This window comes from Nicrophorus vespilloides, unplaced genomic scaffold, assembly GCF_001412225.1.
Source record: "Nicrophorus vespilloides isolate i.1.1-1 unplaced genomic scaffold, Nicve_v1.0, whole genome shotgun sequence".
Lineage (NCBI taxonomy): Eukaryota > Metazoa > Arthropoda > Insecta > Coleoptera > Silphidae > Nicrophorus > Nicrophorus vespilloides.
Genome location: NW_017095694.1, coordinates 12007 through 34361, shown reverse-complemented (window position 1 = coordinate 34361; position 22355 = coordinate 12007). Strand labels below are relative to the sequence as shown.

Genomic DNA, 22355 nt, shown 5'->3' with positions numbered 1-22355 from the left:
GTATAGCCAATTATTTTATAATCTACTTACAAAATTTTACAGAAAATCGCATTGACATAGGTCGGCTTATAAAGCTTACCCCATTGTTACTGGTATAATGGGGAGCGTTAATACCTGCAAAACCAATTAATATCGCAGAAGCCGTAGGGGTTGAAATGGATCGGGACAACAAAACAACAAGCAACGAAAAACAAAACAAAAACAAAGATGATCTCATCACTGATTGATGCTATTCATTTAATAAAGTGCGCAATAAGCGGCGTCTCCTTGTATCCTCCGGGTGTATCATTGTTGTCAAGTAAACTGGAGCCGTATATCATTTCAAGCGGTAAGCGGATGTGCTCGTTTATATCCGTTGGATTAAAGAGCCCGGGAAAAGAATTTATCCAAAACAAACAGGGGATGTACCTGCTTTCCAACCCCAGAACCTCAAGCCCAGATCAATGCTGCGCTTTCCGTCTCCACCCCAACCATCCAAAAAATTAACCAATGACATTGCCTACCTTAAATCCCATCAATCAATTTCCATTTTCACCATTACTACGACCCTTGTATAACGAACGTGATAAAATTCCAAACTTAATTACCATAGCCTCCATAAAACATCCCATAGACTGATGATTTTTTTACAGAAAAAAGGAATGATATAATAATATAACCATAATCAAATAGAAATATGTTTTTACTACTATACCATAATTGTATGATCATTAACTTAATTCAATAAATAAATTATAGTGATTTTTAAATATTTTGATGGAAGGCTTTGCCCATATTCAATATTGTTGTCTGAAATTTGATCAAAACTGGTATGAGTTTCATTTGCTTTGTCCAAATCATGAAAGGTATGTTAAATGCAATGGATAGGGTACACGTTCCTAACAGGTGGAACAATGCATGGGGGCCGAGTAGTAATTAGTATTTAATTAGTAACACAGGTCCACCCCTTCCGAGTTGCTAATTACTAAAGGTGCATATCGTGTATATCAATTATTGATTCATTTCGACGCCGATTCCATGCGAAAAGCGATTTTTCACTATACACTTCACCCTTCAATCGCACAAAGCAACAATTACACAATAATGAAATTGCTACTTACACAAATCAATTTTCATAATATGCGTTTTTTACCCTCAATTGATGAAAAAAAAGTACAGACATTATGTTTTCATACATAAAAATTCTGTACGCTATTTCAGCATTTTTGTTTTGTTCTATTAATGTTTGTGAGTGGATGAAAAGGCAGGTAATAAAATCAATAATAAAATTTCAATGGAACGCCGACCGTAATTAAGCTTTTACCAGACGTCAGTAAAATCGCGTTAAAATAAATTCTCAAAAAGCGCACGTTCTTTCGTAATTCATTCGAGCTGAAAATGCACTGCTAATAGAATACTTAATGAATAAAAACAGTTAACAAAAGAAAGGAATTTTTTGTTGAAAATTTATATGATTTTCCTTTATTCATACTCTTTTATATAACTTGTTTACATAATATAAATAATTCAATGCACTTGCAATAAAATGGAAAAATTCGGTTTCCGTACTAAATTACAAAATAAGAAACGTACAACAAGTATGTGAAATACTACGTTGATTCTAAGATTAAAGTATTCAGTTTAGTAGCATATGTGATGCAGATCAAGGAGTAATTATCTTTCAGAAATAAGAGCAACATGTGTTTAACACGAGTGTCAGATGTTTATCCAATTAATTAGTATTCTGTATAATACTATTATCCTTGTAATTCCCTATAGGCGATGAGGATAATGGATACATTAATTTATTAAACGGTGCTTTTCCTTAGCTTCCGTACTCGACGCATCCACCTGAACCGAATCTTCTTATCCTTCCGTATCCTTCGCGTTTCTTAATTACTTAATACATTATTTTAACTTAAATAATTAAATATAATTCAAGATTTGTTTTACCAATGCGATTTTATTTCAAACAATTAAATAAAGCAATCAAAACAACAACGTTAAAATTCAAACAGTGTTTTGTAATGATTGTAACAAAAGCATTGAAATTAAGTAAAACAAAGAAACAATAATGGAAGCGAAAAAGCTCTGTGTTTCGAAAGCACTTCAGAACAATTCAATTTGAAGCTCTCGATGATTTGGAATTTTCCACAAAGCTGCGTAACGCTCCAATTAATATTACGCGTGAGAATGTGGATAACACAACTGACATTTTTATTGTGGCGACAGATCCATCAAGTGATAACATATATCATGCACATGTTTTTTTGCGCTCGAAAAAATGGCTATTGCGGTTGGTGGCAAATCAATTGTGGACTTAGACTATTTAAGCAAATCCGCAAACGGCGTATATATCCGCCATATCCTAGTAGTATGCGAGGCTACTGTATTAAGAATACGTCTTTGAAAAAGTGTTCGTCCGTAAAGGGTTAATTAAGTTATATTTGGTTAGCTTTTATCACCTTTGCTTAGATTACTTTAGATTAAATCACATTAGTTAAAGTTTAAGTTAGATTAGTTCAGGTCAGCACAATTCAAGTTTGAATCATTAAAGTTATCTAGTTTTGTCATTTAACTTTTAATTGAAAATAATATTATAAGATTTTTAAACCAATTTTCTGAAATTATTGTTAATAAATTTAAATCTTATTAAACTAAAATAAATTATTGTTGTTGATTACATTAAATTATCTAAGAAAAACATAAAATTTTATTGTAAATCTTAAATTTAATAAAATATAAATGAGATGTTTTTCCTTCTATTATTCTGCTTAAAGTAGTCTCCAAATTGGTTTTACATTTATACAACTTCAAGTAAATGGTGTTTTCTGGCGTGCCAATAATAAAGTTTCGCAATTACTTTATATTTTCTAATAACACGAGATGAAATACAAACATGTTTTTCTGTAAAAACTAAATTTTGATCAAAAATTTATTTATAAATATATTTTTTGTATATAATTTTCCTATACATCATTACAAAACAAAGACTATGTTAGTTATTACGTAAATAAAATGAGAAACTTCGGTGTATTGGTCTTCATTTTATATCGAAATTGATGTGTTGAAAATGGCATGGACACACCCCAACTTTAACACACAAAAAAGGAAGAAAAAAAAATACTACCCTTATTCTTGGCACCTTCTTCTTGTTCTTGTTCCGGTCGTGAAATAAACACAGATAACATTTACGGTTATCATTTATGGCGTATCTATAAAGCTCAGATAGCCACCCTCGTTTCCAAGATGCGCATGGTAGCAACCCCATTTTACAAAACAACCCTCGTAGACGCGCACATACATATATATGTATATATATATATACACAATAGGCTTATTGGAATTCTGGTCACAAAGCCAAGCGCGAGATTTCATTGTGAGATTTTTCCGAGTGCAATTTTAATTCGCCATGAATGGAATTGGGGTGAGAGAGAAAGAAAATAAAAATGTACAACTATTCAAATATTGGGACGCGTGACGGAATGGACGGTTATATCAATCATTCAATATTTCCAAACACGTATCTCCAATATTTGATTACCATTATCAAAATCAAAAAATCTATGTGACATTTATCAAATACTGTTTACATCCCTCATTCAAAAATATTTTAAAATAATTGAAAATGTTTTGTAAACTAATTTATAATATATTAATATAAATCATTATCGTGACAAAAGGTGACAAAATATCTTTTATCATTTTTGTTTAAAAGGCAAATTGTCACAAGCCATTGCGAATTTATGGATAAATAATAATAAAGAAAATGTATTGTATGCATACATATAATAAATTTGACTGCTTATTGATAAATCATGTAAAATACTGAAAATCGATAATAAAATTCAATTGTCACTTATTATGAAATAAAAAAATATGTAATAATTGGAATTGCATAGCTATGTGCAATTAGCTTTTCATTAAACTGTAAAACGATAATGCGAAAAGCTCGTATCAGTGTTTTAAAACTACTGACCCGGTGTTAATATTGACTTGCAATTATGTTCTCGTTAACGCGGCTTCAATTTATCATCCGCAATTCGCACCGTTCCGTTCGGAAAATTATAAAACAACATAGAACGCTGTCCACGTTTACAATTTCATTGAAATATCACTTTAATTTCATTTCATTTATTTACTTGATTCAAATATACTTTATTTTATATAAATCAATTATTTTTGCTTTTTTGTTATAAAAATGTTGATTTTTGGTCGAGAAAGATTTTTTCACCTGCACCGATATAGTTTAAGTAATTTAAATAATTGTAACTATGATATATGTATCATTTTTATATTGGTATAACCTAAATTTGAGTGATGATTGTTTTCATGGATAGAGACAGAATGATGAATTGAACGAAAATTCAGCATAATTCATTAATATAGGATTTTAAAGCAACCATCAGCGTTAATATAGTTTTCATCTGGGTTACAAAATCCTAATTCGATTCCACTTCACATACAATTATCGTCCTCTTACAGGCGGCCGCCCCCTCACATCTGCGCCGAAAAGGCTGCTCGGTGAGGTGTGAGGAATTGCTTCCGTCCCCGGAATATCTTGCATTTCAGGAATTATTCGTGTTTAGCGAAGGGAAATTGTAGCTCATCTCATTAGCTATTACCTAATACTGCGTCTGTCTGCATACATACAGACATAAAATTGAACATCAAGTGTTCCGCAAGATCATATAAAAAGATGAATATAATAAACAATAATTTAATATATACTAACAAGATAAGTATAATGAACAATACTTTAAGAATTATCTGGTTTAGAAAAGATGATGAATATATTCAAGTATTAAAGACTAATAGGTTGAGTAGAATGAAGTTTGATATTTTGGGAATTAAAGTAGCTTAGCATACAATTTTATATAGGCGAAGTGTCTTGTCTAAAAGATAAGGCGGATATATCCGCTGATTGTCCAAAAAAGATCTACCAATAGGATGAGAATGAGTTTTGATATTTGTGTTTGAATTACAACAAGATTGATGATTCAAATGTATTCATTACTCTTTTTTTTTCTGATACTACCAAAGCTTTAGATCTATTAGGTATGGTATACATTATACGTGACGTTCAATAATCTTAAACTCATTTATTGGAATCCCGTATCAATAACATCATCATATTTGATGAATTCGATCCATATTGTTTGGAATCGAATAACAGCATTAATCAAGGCAGCAACCCTCACGGAATAAATCACCTGGCCATAAGCGAAAGCACCGTTCGCAGCTTCGACCCGTAGAGGAAACTACGGCGGCATTAAAATTCAGATGATTAAAATTTAGTGGGGCGAGCTGTTGCATAAACAGCGAAATTATGAAATTCAAATTGGGTCTCAGTTAATGCCCGAATAAATCAACTTATTTATCGGCGATAAATTTGCACGAACTTCCCCAGGTTTTGTTCACCTCCTGCAAACTTTCCCATCTACGTGAACTTAGTAAAATCGGAGTAAGACTAAAATGTGCAGAACGGAATATAAAAAAAAATAACACACACACGCGTATTATCAATTAAAAAGTTTCCAAAACTGTTGAAGAAGTTTTTGGATGAGACGACCGAATTGAATTTCGCGCCACGTCGGATGAGGAAATGCATTTCGTGTCAGCGGTTCCAATTAATTTGACTCTGTTTTTCCTGATTCTACGAAGAGATTGGAATTTTTTACCAAATGTGTATATAGATCTGATATAAGCGCACAGATAATTCCAGACTTAATGTAAACGATCATAATAATTAGAATATACTTATAAATCCAATACACAAATGATACAAAGTAGAATATGACACATCTGGAACCCTTAATGTATTAAAAGCGGATATATCCGCCCATCTTTTTATACAGAACATTATCCTTATGCAAAATAGTATGCATGCCCACTGTGAAGACGCAATCATTGAATATTAGTTCTTAGCAAGGCGCCACTTGTTTTCTTTTCAGATTTGATTAAACTCTACTTAAGTTATCAAAACACGCCAGTACATAGTAGTTTTGGTTCTCACCACACATGTCAAATTTCTCCGTCCAAAAAAGGTTAATCATGAAACTAATGTTAAAATTTTTGTATTTGAGCTAATACTAAGAAATCTACGTTAAGTAGAAAAAAATAATAGTATTTTTACTAATTTTCTTATAAATGTTGTCTTTAATAATCAGAGTAATAATTATTTCAAATTCAAGATTTTAAAAGGAATTATATTTTTTAATTAAATATTTTTTGCGAAAAAATAAATTTATCACAACGATACAGGGATAACAACCCCATGGGAATTTTCGTTATATATAATTATAAAGTTAAGTGATATTTTCGATATTTTTTTTGTGTGAATACATCTGAGGGTGAAAATAAGTGCGTGTGCATTGGGACAAGGATACAAAGTAAAACAAAGTCATGCGACACCAAGAGAGTTCTGTAAATACACAACAAATCGATCTCACAGCAAATATGTATATAGAAAATAGATACAAATGCGAAGAAAGGGAGAACACAACGAATAAAGCCCACATATAAATGCTTACATACTTTTGTCCACATAAAATTGTTTACATGCCTTTATTTAATTTATTGCACATTGCAAAATTTCCAATCTTTTTCGAACATTTTGTAGTTCAAAGCATTTTTTTTGGCGTGTCGGAATACAACAAGTTTTTACAAAACACATCACAAACATATAGATTCGCCATCCAAATATTGATAAATATAACATTTAAATATATAGAGTGATATAGAACATAAACAGATAGATATTAAGAGAGAGAGAGAAAGGCACATAGAACATTTAGTAAAAAAATCATACAGACCCACATTATAGAGGTACAGACTTACCGCACAACAAGGTAGCTACGGATTGAAACGCATATAATCAATCAGATTTTCAATCAAAACAGACAGATATGGATGATGATGTTTTAATTAGTGCCGTTTGGACGATTTTGATCATTACCAATATCATCCTGATGATACATATACATTATGAGAGAGCATCCCCATTGTCCGTTTGCCAATTGAACGCGGAAACCATTGAAATGATCGAGAATGAATGAGCGAGAAAAAAACGATTTTGGGTGGTGGCACTTTGGGGGTTGGAATACTAGGATTTGAAATCTTCACTGACGTTTTAATTTCACGTTTTTTTTTAATTAAATTTTAATTAAACGAATTGTTCAAAATGCTTTAAAACTCGTTTTAATACCAATTAACGTTCTATTCGCGCCGGAACGAAAAATATGTGCAGTTTCACCCTTGTTTGTTACAAATGAGGTAAACATTTTCAAATCAATACAATTTTTTATCTCATTCCTTTCATTATCGAAAAGGGATTACAAATCAATATTTCCATGTAAACTACCCTTAATATTTTCATCTTAGAATTTTACTTTTTATATTAACTAATTTCCTTACTTGTTTAATTTTGATATCGTTAATAAAAGTTTTTAAACGATTTAAAAATTATTGTTTAAAATAACCTACGATTAATAAATAAATGTTGAAAATAATCCTATGCTTTATTTACACGGTTTTACATTAAAAAAGTTACAATTTCGATTTATACCTTTTTCTCAAGAATTTATCTACCGTGTAAATTGGGGATAGGTGTATATAATTTTCATCAAAGTCGTACCATATTACATGTTGAAAAAAATATATTTTGTAATTTAAAACAAAAATGTAATAAACACATTTAACGAAGCTTCTATATTATTTGAATCAATACCATAGGTTATTATTCTGTCCATTCCGAGTTGCAACAAAAAACAGGAACATCATACACATTTATAATAATCGGATCAATACGCTTTACTGTTTCCACGTCAAATGCTTTTAATGAACAATCAGTATTTGTTTGTAAAAACTGTATATATATTCATAGCAAATATTACTTCATTTAAATAACGTTAATTAAATATAATTGTATGCATTACATTGGTCCTTTGTTCAACATTGTAATGCAATTAAACCGATCATTATTTATAATTGCTAGTAACTAAACGAGCTAATTAAAATTAGTTGGACCCATCTGCAAAATACAATTCTATCAAAATTATTTTGTAAAAGAAGAAATTTTCATATAAAATTTTCTATATTCAAATAACAAATAAAACATGTTATAAACATGTATTTTCATAAAAATATTTTAATTTCTTTTTTTTTAAACGTTAATAATTCTTGATTAAACTTTTATCTCAGTTGGCAGCTTATTGGAAATTTGTAATCTTATAAATACTATTTGTCATATTCATACATTGGCTAGAGTTAACTTATATGAGTACAAAATAATCGTTTGAATGAATGAAAAAAAAAGAGAATATTCTGTCGATATAATAACAAAAATAAGAAACTTTATAGCACAGTTGGCAACAATCCAATATTTTCTTTCGATAAATTTCATACAGTGTCTACACCAGAAGCGGGCAACATTAATTTATCTCGCACTGTTGTTACTGTATTACGAAGATTCTGAAATAACCACAACATTAATCTTTTTTTTTACTTAACTTTGATGTATAGAAGTATATAAATTTATTATTAATCTGCATAATTAGATAAAAAAATATCTCTTTTTGTAAACTAAATAATTTATGAAAATTTAATTAAAAATTAATATTAGTTACAAAATTCACCATTATTTTCATTTAGACAGTTTATCAATACGAAGGGTTAAGCGTTTCAAATACTAAAATCTAATTTTATAATTGTAAAATGAGGACATGAAATTTGTATTTTTGTTTCATTTCAAGATATGATTGATTTATTTGAAATTAAATTGCGTATAAATCTGATTTGAATGAAATATTGTTGTTTTGTAAGTCGAACAACTATATTACAAAAGAGGCTAGAGTAAGTCCAAGTGGTGAGGGAATAGAGAGTATCAATTAATTATACTTGAAATTTGAAGCTCGTGCAACGGGGATTCCCATGTCTTCGGAAATATGTTGCGGCGTCGGAAGGGATGGAAGTTTCCGCGTTCTGGAGTATCTGATTTATACCGGTATTAAGAGAAAGAGAATACCGCCTCAAAACCGAAGGTTTAAATTGCGTTAAAGCAAGCGGACGTCGAGTGTTTACCCAAAGCGTGAAGTAAATTGATGTGGTGTATGTATGTGTGTGTCGGGGGAGTGGAACGGGTAGGGGTGCGTAGTCACGTGCCCGTCACCACCAGGGAATCCCCCAATTCCGAATTTAATTCTATAGTTTTATTAATGGATTAAATCTGTTAGTTTTGCGAGGATGATTCGGCCGGAACGGTATTAGGGACACGGATGATGAGGTTGGAGATAAAGCTTCCCAGTAAAACGCGGCCCTAAACTAAGTAGCGAGATAGTTAGCATCGTTTCGAATTGCATTGCGTAAAAGGATTTGTTCACCGTAATTACGTTACGTGAGGCCAGCCCAGCCGCCAACCCAACATGAGCCGTCACCGGCCGCGGGGCCTCCTTTTCATTCCATTCACTTGACGCAAATGAAGGCCCGTAATGCTCGCATAAGAATCAGACCTTTCTTTTCATCCTGCGTATACGGGATGCAACAGAGCACAAATCCAATTCCCTCATTACATTTTACGCTCTTCGGATATAAACTGTTCTAACTTATAGACCGTATATTTTTAAATTAAATTTTTTAAATACAAAATAGTAAACTTTTTTTAACTAAAATAATTATAATTTACTTTAATTACCAATTACTATTGTCAATTAAATTTTTGGTTGCTACTTTTAACTTATTTTTATATCACGCCTAGTATAGATATTTTTTATTCCCGGGACACCGCAACTGTTTAATGCATTTGTAGCTTTATAGAAAACTCAATAACATTATTACATTTTATACAGAAATAGCTCAAATTTTTTGCATTTCTCATAAAAATATGAAACATGTATGTCTCATATTAAGGTTAATGTGCATGAAGAGTGAACTAGTATAAAAATTATGTTATATAATTTCATCTGCATCGTTACTGAAATACTTCCAAACATAAAAACTTGAATTGTGTTATATAATTTCAATTTTATTATCTATGTTTAGAAATTAAATTCTTCTATCGTTTGTTTTTTCTATAATGTTTTTGTTAGTTATAAAAATTGATAAATTGATTTCTTTGAAATACAAAATAAAATATCAATAAACAAATTGTTTTCTATAATATACAGTGGAACCTCGCTTAACGAGTTTAATTCCTTTAATCCATGCCGGAGAAAAAAAGGTCTCGTCTCTTCTCGTTTTTTCATGATTTTGCTTTTCATAGTTACTTTTATTCTTTAGCTTTTTATTCGGAGACATCGCAGTGTTATTTTGCACAAAAAAATCACAAATAACATGTCTGAACACAAGTTTCAAAATTTTGTGATCACAAACAATACTAAGTTACAACTAGAATGACCAGAAACTGTTTTCCAATTCACGCACATATTTGAGCGAGTATATATTTGTTTATATTACTTGTATCAATTCTCTTTATACTTTTCATATTTGTTTATATAAAAAAGCGAACATAGTGTGTTTATATATTATAATAATGGTTGGACACAATACATTTGTGTTTTGCATTTACAGCAAACACAAATTATATTTGCAAACTATAGTCAGCTTTAAACAAAGAAAATAGAAGATGATTAATATATTCAAAAATACACATAATATGTCTACACAGGTTTTGAAAATGCTGCAGCAGGCGCACAATCCGGGACTTCTTTTCTCATCGTCACTCGTTATGCGAAACGTTGCTCATGAAGTGAGTCATTTTTCGTACAATTCATTTTGCTCGTTAAGCGAGGTTCCACTGTACTGAAAATTGATTAAAATTACCAATATTTAAAAACATATAAATAGTAATAATAACATTTATATCATCTCCATTTTATCAACAATAAACGTATTTATTACGTAAAAAAATATTGTTTGTTTTCAAAAATATACTTATAGTAAATGTTGCTACAAATGTCTTCAGTATACACCAAATATCAATGAACCATATCCTTTAGTTATGCTCCATTTTCTATCGTTGATATCGACCATTCAAATTTTATCACATTTCTTCGGATAATGATATCAATGCAGCTGTGCGTTATATTCTTCTCCGCTATTATATCTATTATTATTACGCAATAAGATGTAATAATACTATTATATGTTTTGCCATATTTTCTGCCCAATAAATTGTTATTATTGCTAAATATAAATAAATAAAAACATAAAGACTTTGCAGTAAACATGAAGAAGTTTAAAAGTATTTATTAAGTGTAGATACATATACATAGAGAGTTATTTTTAAGGGGTGGCGTACATGCAATAAACATGGACAAATATATAAAATATTTATTCTGTTTAATATACAATAAAGAATTAATTATCCTTTTGACTAACCTGTTCCAAATAACAAAACTCATTGATATTTATTTTGTTCGTGTTTCTGTCAAAGTATTACGCAACTGTATAAAGGGGTTAACTCGTGCAATTATATGGATTATTCGACCAGCAAAACACTGTAATATTTGCATTGATATAAAGCCTGGATTTGTAAATATATAAATTCACTGTTTTTGTCATAATTGTTAAATCATGGATGTATATATTTGTCTCATTTTTTTTAATTGTGTTTTTTTATTTACTATATAAGCACACTTGGTTCTATTTTTATGCGGTAGATACGTTCCACAGGAAAATCATAAAAATAAATCGCACAAAAAAGGACTAGACACACGTATAAAAATAAAGGATACGTTCCATAATTGTTTAAAACCGCATAATACTAAATCAATGAGTTACAATATACCGAAAATCGCATAAAAAAGGGTTTATTAAATTTCAGAAAAGTAATTAGTCTTACTATATTCTTTCTGAAATGTTTATTCATAATTTTATAAAAAGTTAACAATCATAGACAAGTTTATTAAATTTCAGAAAAATATAATCTTAACATATTCCTTCTAAATTTATACGGAAAAATTTTATAAAAAAAATATAGAAAATTTTTACGAAAGTTAATCTTTCTTCACATTTTTTTCTTTAGAATTATCGTCGCTATATGAGAGTGTTCGGCATAATTTGCGACCTGGTTCGAAATCACTTTCATCGCTAGAAGAGATAGTCAGCATATCAGATCTATGTCCTGAAGATAATGATTCTTCACAAGTAAAATTAATCTCAACTTCGCATGTTGATTTTTTCCCTTTGACAATATAATTAGTGACTAAACTTTGCGATGGCTTTGCTATTTTTTTGTAAAATTCCTGATATCCAGAAATGCAATTCTGAAGCTCGCATTGAAACTTGAATGCTCGTTCAGAATTATCATCTTTTTCGATGAAATGGTTTTCCAATTTGTGTCAAAACATGTTAAAATTACCTAAAATAGTTATTAAAAAAAATGCTTCTAGAAATAAAAACCGCATAACTTCAAAACCGCATAAAAAGAGGACCGAGTGTAACACAATATTCTATCCTATTCTTAGAAAGGATAAAATAGAACTTTATTAATCCTATCTACACTATTAACCTGTCTACTTGTAGCTTCTAATCTTAGTTTATGTCTGTGACAAAGCACATTAACCGGTTATTGTTATCTGCGCGATTAACTTGTTAAACGTCACGCGATATCCTTTCTTTAATACCAGAAAGCCTTCTGTGATATAAAATCAATATTACAGAAATATTTATGGACTTGGAAAATGATCTTTGCATTCTGTGTCTACCGGAGCAAAAATTCAATTCCCACAATAACCTTTGAGAAACCAAATGTATGCATAGAAAATCTATGAATTTTTCACTTTACATACACTGTTTTTTTTTTTATAAAAGAATATTGATATAAGATTCTTGAAATCTTTAATAATAAATATTACTATTATAAAAAAAAAAGCTTACTTCAATCATTATTTTAAATTAGAGCTTTGCACAGATACGACGACTTCCTATTTAGAGTTACCCACATTTGCTGAAATCTCCTACAGCCTACTATAAATTGGAATCAAAGTCATGGATTTGTATACATCACGTTGACTAACAATGCGATACATTTCTATACTACCCGGCTTTAGTAAAGTTTGCATTATTAACATAACTGTTCTGTTTTCACATTTATTTGTTTAATAAATTGGATTAATTAAAACTTCTTTTTTCAAATAATAATTTAATTTGCTATGGGTTTCGTTCACCAATTAACTTCAATACTCGTTGCTTAACTTTCGTAAGCTATGAATCATCAATTAAGTGAGATATAATATCTACTTTAGTTAATGGAAATCAAAGATATTCAAAATCTTGACATTCGAAATAAGTCTATATGAAATAATGAAAAATACTGTCGGGATTTCGGTTGTCGGGATTTAGATATTAGAATTCAAATATTACCCAATCAGCAGGAAGTAACAATTTTCAACTTGATCTAATTACAAAAAGGTCTTTGCATTTATAGAGAATCCTTTTTTTTCTTTCAATTATTCGGACGTAAATAAATCGAGGGATGAAGTAAGAAAAAAATATAAAGAAAAGTGAACGAGGAAAGCAATAAATAAAGTGGGGAAAAGCCGGAAATTGGAAGATATGATAATAATAAGGTGGATAGAAGCGAGTAGAGGGATAAAGGCGGATTTGCATAAGGGAAATCCAATTACACTAATGTCCACTTTCGTTTAATTTTCTATTACACTCGTATGCGTTTTATTGCCGCCACACGTCATTCTTTTCTTCCCTATCCTTGTTTTTTTTTTCATCCCTTCCTGCCTTTTTTTGCCACTTCTTGTTCCCGCTGGAACACTTATCATCTTCTTTCGGGATGCAGAAAATCCCCGGAAGATTACTAATATCTCACAAGGAGAATGATTTTTCTGCGGACCACTAGAGTGTGCAAAAATGGGGATGGAGGAAAATGCGAATACACTGAAGAGATGGGAATACCATTTTGCCTTTAACGTTCCTTTGCTCAATCAAACATTTGTCAAATCCTTGCTTAAAACACTTCCCAAAAATTATACATTAATTTGCATACTAAAAAGCAAAGAAATATAATTTTGTTAATGTTTTCAATGAAAAACTTATTTTTAATGGAGACTATCGATAAAAAAGACAAAATTAATATTAAATTAGATTTAAGACTTCATGAATTTGGTGAATAGGGTGCGAAGGGTTAGCTTACATTATGTAAGATAGACATTTCCAAGCCAAATGACATATTTATTACCGTACCCTTCTCAAAGGTAATTTACTTCCTTAATTCAATATTAAATTTGTTGAAATCACAAAGTTAATAAAATATAGATATAAAGGTATAGAAGGACTGTGATCAATAGTTTATAGTTGTTATTATATAGATACAAATTTGGACCACTTGCCATAGAAAATAATGATTTTTGGTATATTTTAAATTATTAATAAAACGTGCAAAAATTTGAACGGGAAATTGGATTGATGAAAAAGAAGAAAGTAAAAAAATCAATTTTGAACAATTAACATATTTGATGATTTTTCATTTGAAGAAACTAAGGAAAACATGAAATGTCATAGTTTGGTCCACATGTGTTGGAGTGATTTAGGTCTTTACTAACATGAATCTAGTAGTCCATTCTAAGAAACCAATTGCTATGAACCGATAAATCATCTTTGAACGGATACTTCAAAGTAAAAACGGAAAAAATAAGTTGGAAATTTCTTTACGTAATTAGTCGATTTTTATAAATAATTGAATAAATATTTTTCAGAAATATGACTGAAAACACGTGAATTATTCACAAATTTTAATGTCATATTTGGGAACGCATACACAAACCATAATGATTCGGATGCTGTGCCTTCCGGCTTATAAACGGCTTATTGTACATATAAATAAAAACAAATAAAAAAAATGAATTTCCATGGCGAATGGGAGTTTTTAATCAATGAAACATAACAACTAGATTTTGCAACAACGCAAAATTGCTGATTTATTGGTGGGGGAAAAATCATTTTCACATGAAAACCTGCTGATGTTGTCAGTTGATGCTTACCGAAGGAAGAGACTCGCTGCAGACAGTCATATTTTATAATTGCATTAATGAATTTCCAAGCGGAGCATAATTATAATTTTTTTTGATTTTATACAAATTACAACCGTTTAGAAAATTAAATTTAGTGATTATTTTAACAATTTATTTGAGTGCAAAAAATGAATGAAAATATTTATCAAACAAAAATTAATATTTTATGTTCCTTAAACTCACTGTCTGCTATTAGGTAAGTTGCTTTTTGTATGTATAGTTAGTTATTAAAATCCGGCGACGTGAAACTTCCTTCACACTTTTCAAGTTAATACTATGAAATAAGCTCCTCGTCTTTTTTGCATCAAACAAAGGACTATAATTTTTTTATTCAAATGATTTCATATTTATCTATTCAAAACATTTACTAATTATGTTAAGTTTAGATGCATGCATTTGTTTAAAATTAATTAATTTAAAAATGCATATAATTCATAAATAATAATTATTTTATTATTAATTCAGTAATTAAATAAAACTTCGATATTTTTTGTTCTCAATTTTTGCAGCATATTACAGGAAAATCATATCTCAACTTTGATAACTTAAAACAAATGATTGACGCATACCAAAAATTTATTCATTAAAAAGGCAACAATTTTATCTTTAATTTGTATATATGAAGTATTGATCAAAGTAAATGTAAAGAAATTAAAAACAAAATAAAAAAATCAACATATCTAAATCAATAATTGATATTATGTAATAGTTTGTGTATCACATGATGCATATATATGTTTTTCTCTAGAAAAATAAAATAATTGAAAAAATTACTAAACCTCATATGTATTAATTGTATGTTTTTTATAACAAAATTATATTCCAGAAATTTAGATAGAATAGGTGTTAATAATTGATGTTTAAAGAGTAATTAAAAAAAAATATGAATATACTGAATTTTATAATTTGATAGTGTTTTTCATGAGGAAGGTAATGATCTCAAATATGTTAGTATTTCATTTGAAAGATCACAATTTTGTCTTTAATTTGCTTATTTTATGATGTAATTAACATGCGTAGTTATCGAATAATTAAGAAAATAATGAAAAAATAATAATAATTACAAATGAAGTTGTGTTTTTGAAACTCCTGAAAATCTAATAATTAATTCAATTAGCACTGGCGTTCATGCTAATATTGTAAATACGATTAAATGATATATGAAATGTAAATTTACTTGGCTTATTCATCGAGTTTAAAACATATTTGGCTTCCAACACGAAAATCGAAATGCGGTTAATTGATTCTACATGGGTAAATTCATTAATATCGAAATGTCTGATATTTAGTGGTCAGCATTTGCACCGATTAATAGATCCATTGATGTATTTACAAATTATTGGGATTTTGATGCGCTAACATAACCGAACACAATAATTCTACATAACATATCGGGATTTAATTCATCCCATCCGTTGACCGTTTAATCATAACAAACACACACAATTTTGCACACGATCTATATTTCAAAATGCATTTCACTGTATGCATAATATAATTAAAATAAGCACTAAACTATACGGATTAATATTAAAATCGATGGATTAGCTCGAATTGATCTGCTCACTTAATTAGAGCCATCAACGCTTCCTCTAATTATATAAAATGTTGTTGACAAAACTTACAAAACATTATTTATTGCACATTTTTATAGGACATACCAAGAAAAAAAATTTTTTCAGACTAAAGAGAACTGAGAAACCACTAATTATAGTGTAAGTCGAGGACTGACATAATATATAATTAATAGACTGCAACAGTTTTAAGTCTGATTTTAAGATGAACAATTGCAAAAATGTAACTTCTTGAATAGTAATAAGATTTAAGAAAGTTCACGTAATTAACAAAGTATGGCTGAAATAAAAGCCTCCGCCAAAACTTGCATCTCCTTTGAGTAAAACTTTCCGATCCTTTAATAGCCGCCACTTCTATGAATAGCCGTTTGATTCTCCCGTTAATATACCCATAATTTCATCCAAACTTCTCTCATAATTTTAAACCTCGACTGTTTGCGTTTGCGGGTCGCACAAATTTTCTAATTTTATTACCTGCATTACTGTCGATGACAAAGGATCGCATTTTCGATCGTTTCAATGTAATTACTTGGTAGATTCCGGAACAGAAATCTTTCATTACAATTTTTATACTGTAAGTATCATACTTTGTATCAAAGGAAAAAAAATAGACTAGGAAGGAAGCTTTTGTCGATTGATTAAAATTTTTGCAAAGTCCCCAACGATCGCTGATTTATTAGGAAAGTGTACGGAATTTATTTCGACGCGACGGAAATATATTGGAAATACTAGTGGAAATGCTTTGGGAAGCAGTTTTTTGTAGCTACGAAATGAAGTCAACATCAATGGTTTTTTTTTAATCTGAATATTTCCATTCTCTGCAAATAGTTTGGGTATAGAGAAGAATTTTTATTTGTAAATGAAATGTTTAGAAAAACTTTGCTTTAATTACATTTCATATTTAATTAATTAAAATATAAAAATATATTTTTTGCAAGAGTCTATTGATATTTATAATTTTACATTTTTCTCTTTTATGATCAATTTTCAATACAGATAAATTGTCCAATATTTTATACATAAATTATCTTTTTTCTTTGAAAGTTCTCGATTAGTGCGTTTTGATAGCATATTATTATTAGCTGAAAAATATCAGTTTTCTTTTAAAAATTTATAGACTTAACTTGATTTTTTTTTCCACTTTTTATTTTCATATGATTCAGTTTGTTTCAATTGAAAATTCGTATTATTTCATGAAAAAAAATCAATAAAGTTGTTTGAAATTAATATTAAATTACTAGTCTCAACTTAAATTTAAACCAATATTATTACTTTTCAAATTTGCATTAATTTATTTAAAATAAATACATTTTTTATTAAACGATTAATTAAAACTACAAACCCCTCTCTACAAGCTTTGTGGACTCCACAGTGATTTTTCGTAATATGGAAGTTATTTCTGCCTCACCCTGTATATTCTCAAAATTAATTAAACCATGGAATGTAATATCAATAATACACTGGACAAGCTTCGTGCATTCTACATTAATTAAGAGACTAAGTAGGAGCGCAGTATTAATTTACTATATTATTTCATTTAATATAGCGTAACTATACGCTAATATAATTACAAAGAGAAGGGAATATTATCAAAACAATATATTATTACAAAAGTTTTCAGCAAACAATAATCCTTTATAAGGACCAAAGTCAAAGCCAACATTTATTGGTGTAATTAATGTTACGATATGTAACACAGCCCTAAGCTAATTGAATATAATTTAGTTCCGATTGAAATTTGGCCTTTGGGTGGTAATGTATTACCTATACGTATAAAACCCTTTTAGGTGTATGAATGGAATTGTCCTACGGCAATGAGCAGTAATATTCAGGTGAGATATCTTACAGAAGACCAATTGTTCCCAGCATTAGCGCATTAATGAACGTTTTGTGGATTGCGTAATGCGCTCTGAGAATCATTGTACATCGACGGTTTCCAACAATATTATGAGCAGCAGCGTGGACATAATTTACTCAGCATTCTGGATCAATCCATCCGCGTATGTGTAATTTACATGTCTGGCATACGTTAATGGTCAAATACCTGGCGACCAATTGTATTGGAATAGTAATAGTACTGACAATACCACCGAAATGCATAATATCGAGTAACTATGACAACAACCCTTTTGTTCATAGCAGACTTTAATCTGGATTATGATTATTTTGTTAAAAAAAACGCATTAAAAGCACCGCTAACAAAACAAAAATATTCAGCGATGATATTCACAAGAGTACACCTATCCCTCATTTTACGCGGTACTTTCTTTACACGTTTAAAAAAAATAATACTTTTCGATTTACACGGTTTTAATTGTAATTAAGAAGTAATCCTACTATTATAATTCTATATACGAGAAAGTGATTTTTAAATATTAAATAATAGTTATTATAAATTTAATTCTTTTTTACTTCAGTTTAAATATGTTTTTGGTAAAAATTTCTAATTAATCTCTGCATGTATAGATTAGGCAATAATGCTGTAGTTGCATTGATTAGTTCAATGATTGTTAAGTATTTAAGATAAACATGGGTTTAACTAATTAGGATAATACGTGCTACAATTAGTTAATCAGAGGATGAAAATTGAGATGTTTCATTAGTCTCCAGGAGGAATTATCAAAGCCGATACGTTATTTGCCAGGATTGAAGCTGTGTACGGTTGTAATACGAATAGGGAAGATCCTTGGGTGTTAAATTATATCCACCGCGAGGCGAAGACACCGTGCGGTTGATTAATTAAGTATTTACTACCCCAACGTGCGGTCGGCAATTAAGTTAATTATACCTATTACAGGTGGATGAACCCGCGAAAGGGCTTGACTAAAAAGAGCATTGCAAAAAAAACATTGCTTTCGAGGATCTTCTGTCCCAGTTAGGGTAGGTGGCAAGTTTAACTCGGCATGATGTAATCCGGTTTTTGCGGTCGGATGTTGGGTTGCGGGGGGGTAGCAACTAGTTTTAACAGAAGTGGGTAGATAAATACTCCAAAGTTTCACACACACACATAAACCCTGCGCCCCGGAGTGCAGTTCTCACCTCACCTCTCATGCAACATCAACAATGGCTAAAAACTTTCGAGTCCGAGTAATCTCTCCTTCTGCTACTTTTTTTTTATTTTCATTGCTTTACTTTCCTTGGTTAAGTTTTTTTTTTTCATTTTATTTTAGAGATCTCCCCTGTTGTTTTTTGTTTCCGGTTGCGCACTTTGTTAAGATAACACGCTGTTCCTTGGCCTCTTAATTAAGTTCAGGAGTCGGTAAGATCGGGTTATCTATTACTAATTAAGATTGGATATTAAAAAAGTACTTTCGACATCGAAAGTCGGACCTCCTTCAACTTCCTTCCTAATTTTAGATATACAGTAAGAGTTCAGTTAACGTACATAATCCGTTCACATGAACGTATACTTTTCCACCTTTTAATATGAATCTTCCGTACACGTAAGTCTTCACACATTCTAACGGATAAATACACTCGACGTTCACATTTCCACCTATCCTGAAAATGAATATTAAATAATACGCTTACTGTATTTTACTTAATTTCTTACCGAAGTTTCCTTTGCTTTTTCTTATTATTTTTCATTAGCGTTTGCTAAACACCGTTCTATGGCAATCTTTCGCTCGACTGGGTTTTATCAATTTCGCCTCCCCCAGGTGCAAGTAGCCACCCTTCGGATTAAACGCCTTATTGGATTTCTATTTGCCATGTTGGATTTCCATTCTTCTTCACGGATAACAGTGGCTTTAATAAACCATCAAAAAGAAGAAAAGGATTTGTTTGAGTTTGAAAATTGAAGTACAGAAAATTCATCACTTACGAAAAAAAACTATTTCACTATTTACACATTATTTTTCAGTAATTAAAAACTACTTAATATGTTTTTAAAACGATAATTATTTTTTATATAAAAATATAATTGGACAATTGGATTAGTTTATTTATTTTTAAATAACACTGGTTTCAAATGAATGCATGTATTTTTCTATTTTCTATGAATATTCAAATAGCGAGCATTGAATAAATAAAGGGTGTGCACGTTGTAGCCATAGCAAGGAAAATACTCTGCACAAAAATACGCAATATATTTTACCTATTCGGGGTGGAGGGATGGTGGTGGCATTGTTCTAAAACAATGGACCCTTACTAAAATGCGCAAATTAAAAATGGTTTTATGGGTTCTCGGCTATGATTAATTTAAATTTTCGACGGCGATTTATTATTCATGTGGCTACGTTACCTATGACTAATCTTTCAGGAAAAATAATAATCCCCTAGAACAATAATTTGATGCATGAAGTTTGATAATACTTGATCAATTGTCCCAAGGATTATAAACATTTACTTTAATCTTTCGGTTATTTTAATCTGTCGGCAGTGATGAAGCGATAGTTTTGAGTATTTCCAAATTAGATACATTTTTTGTAACTCACTCGAAATAATTATGCTATTTGGAAAAAAATATTAACTTTCATTTAAAAATATGTTTTTGCTGGATTTTCAATTTAGAATTAACAAATATTGTGCTCGTAATAATGATGCCTTTGAGTAGGATGAGAGATGGTGAAAATGGTTAATTTCTCAGGTAATAATTAGTGGTTGGTAAAATCAATTAGCAGTAAGTAAATAGGGGCGCAAGATGAAAGGGGTGGTTTGATTGAAAGTAAAAGACCCCGTTTTAGGTATTAGAGTGCGCCAGCAGCAGATGATCAAGGAAAAAGCTCGTTCGATCCTGAAGAAAAAAAAGATTGGTATTCATTATGTGGCACACATTGTTTTTGGGGGTGGTTTTCGTGAATAATTCCTCGAGTTTTTGGTCGATTAAATTAAAATCACGGTTGTGCAGTCGACGGGTCCTACTTAAAGAAAACAATCAGCTGAGCAATTGGGGGTTGCGCCGCTCCCATTTATTCATTTTGCAGCATCGCCAGCGTTTTGCATTGTTTTGCGAGACGGAAACAGATATATACAGTAGATATTCAGTTAACGTACATAATTCGCCTACACAAAATGTACATCAATATAAAATCAAATTAAATTAAAATCACGGTTGTGCAATCGACGGGCACTAATTAAAGAAATCAATCAGTTAAGGAAGCTGGTCTTGCGCCGCTCCCTCAATTTATTCAATTGGCGTTTTGCCTCGCTTTGCGTTGTGGCAGGGGCATCCTCAGCTTTCCATTTGAATGTATTATTATTGTTTTCGTGCCATTAAGTCCGAAACGCTAGCTCCTCGATAAAACGAATTAAAGTAAGGAGAAAACAGAGCTCGAGTGTGTCTCAAACCCCAAAGGAAGACAAATATCTATATATTTATAAATGGAAACGGCCAAGTAGAAATATATATATATATCTATATAGAAAAGTGGTCGTAATAACGAAGAGCTTTATGTTTGCTGCGGAAGCGCTTATTGAATTCGTGCTTCGCGAAGTTAGCCATAAACAATCATCGTCTCTGTAAACAAGATGTAATTCAAGAATCTAATCAATACGGTTTACCTAGAGCAACGCTGCAATCAAATCATCCCTTTTATATTCGCGACCAATCTAATGTTAATCACAGTTTTCCATCCCTTCAAAATAATTCTGGTCCATCTGGAAAATCGATTTTTAAGCAACTTTACTTTATGCAATCATAAAAATGAATGGTCCCACTAACAATACTACCATAATCATAAAGTTGACGCGAAACGGAATGGAACAGGGCTACACTTGCCTTCAGATGAACTCAAAACCCCGCTTAACGTGATTGCTTGGCGCAAAGCGAGTCAACGAA

The 22355-nt window shown here is 30.4% G+C and overlaps 1 protein-coding gene across 1 annotated transcript in view; it reads right to left on the bottom strand.

The window, feature by feature from the left end:
- The window catches only part of LOC108560036 (metabotropic glutamate receptor 7), an 87908-nt gene extending 81080 nt beyond the window's left edge, over window positions 1-6828 (bottom strand). The window contains exon 1 of the mRNA XM_017917466.1: window positions 6820-6828. The gene's annotated coding sequence lies outside the window, so the exon portion shown is untranslated. The remainder of the gene's footprint in view (window positions 1-6819) is intronic.
- Between the last annotated feature and the right edge of the window lie 15527 nt (window positions 6829-22355).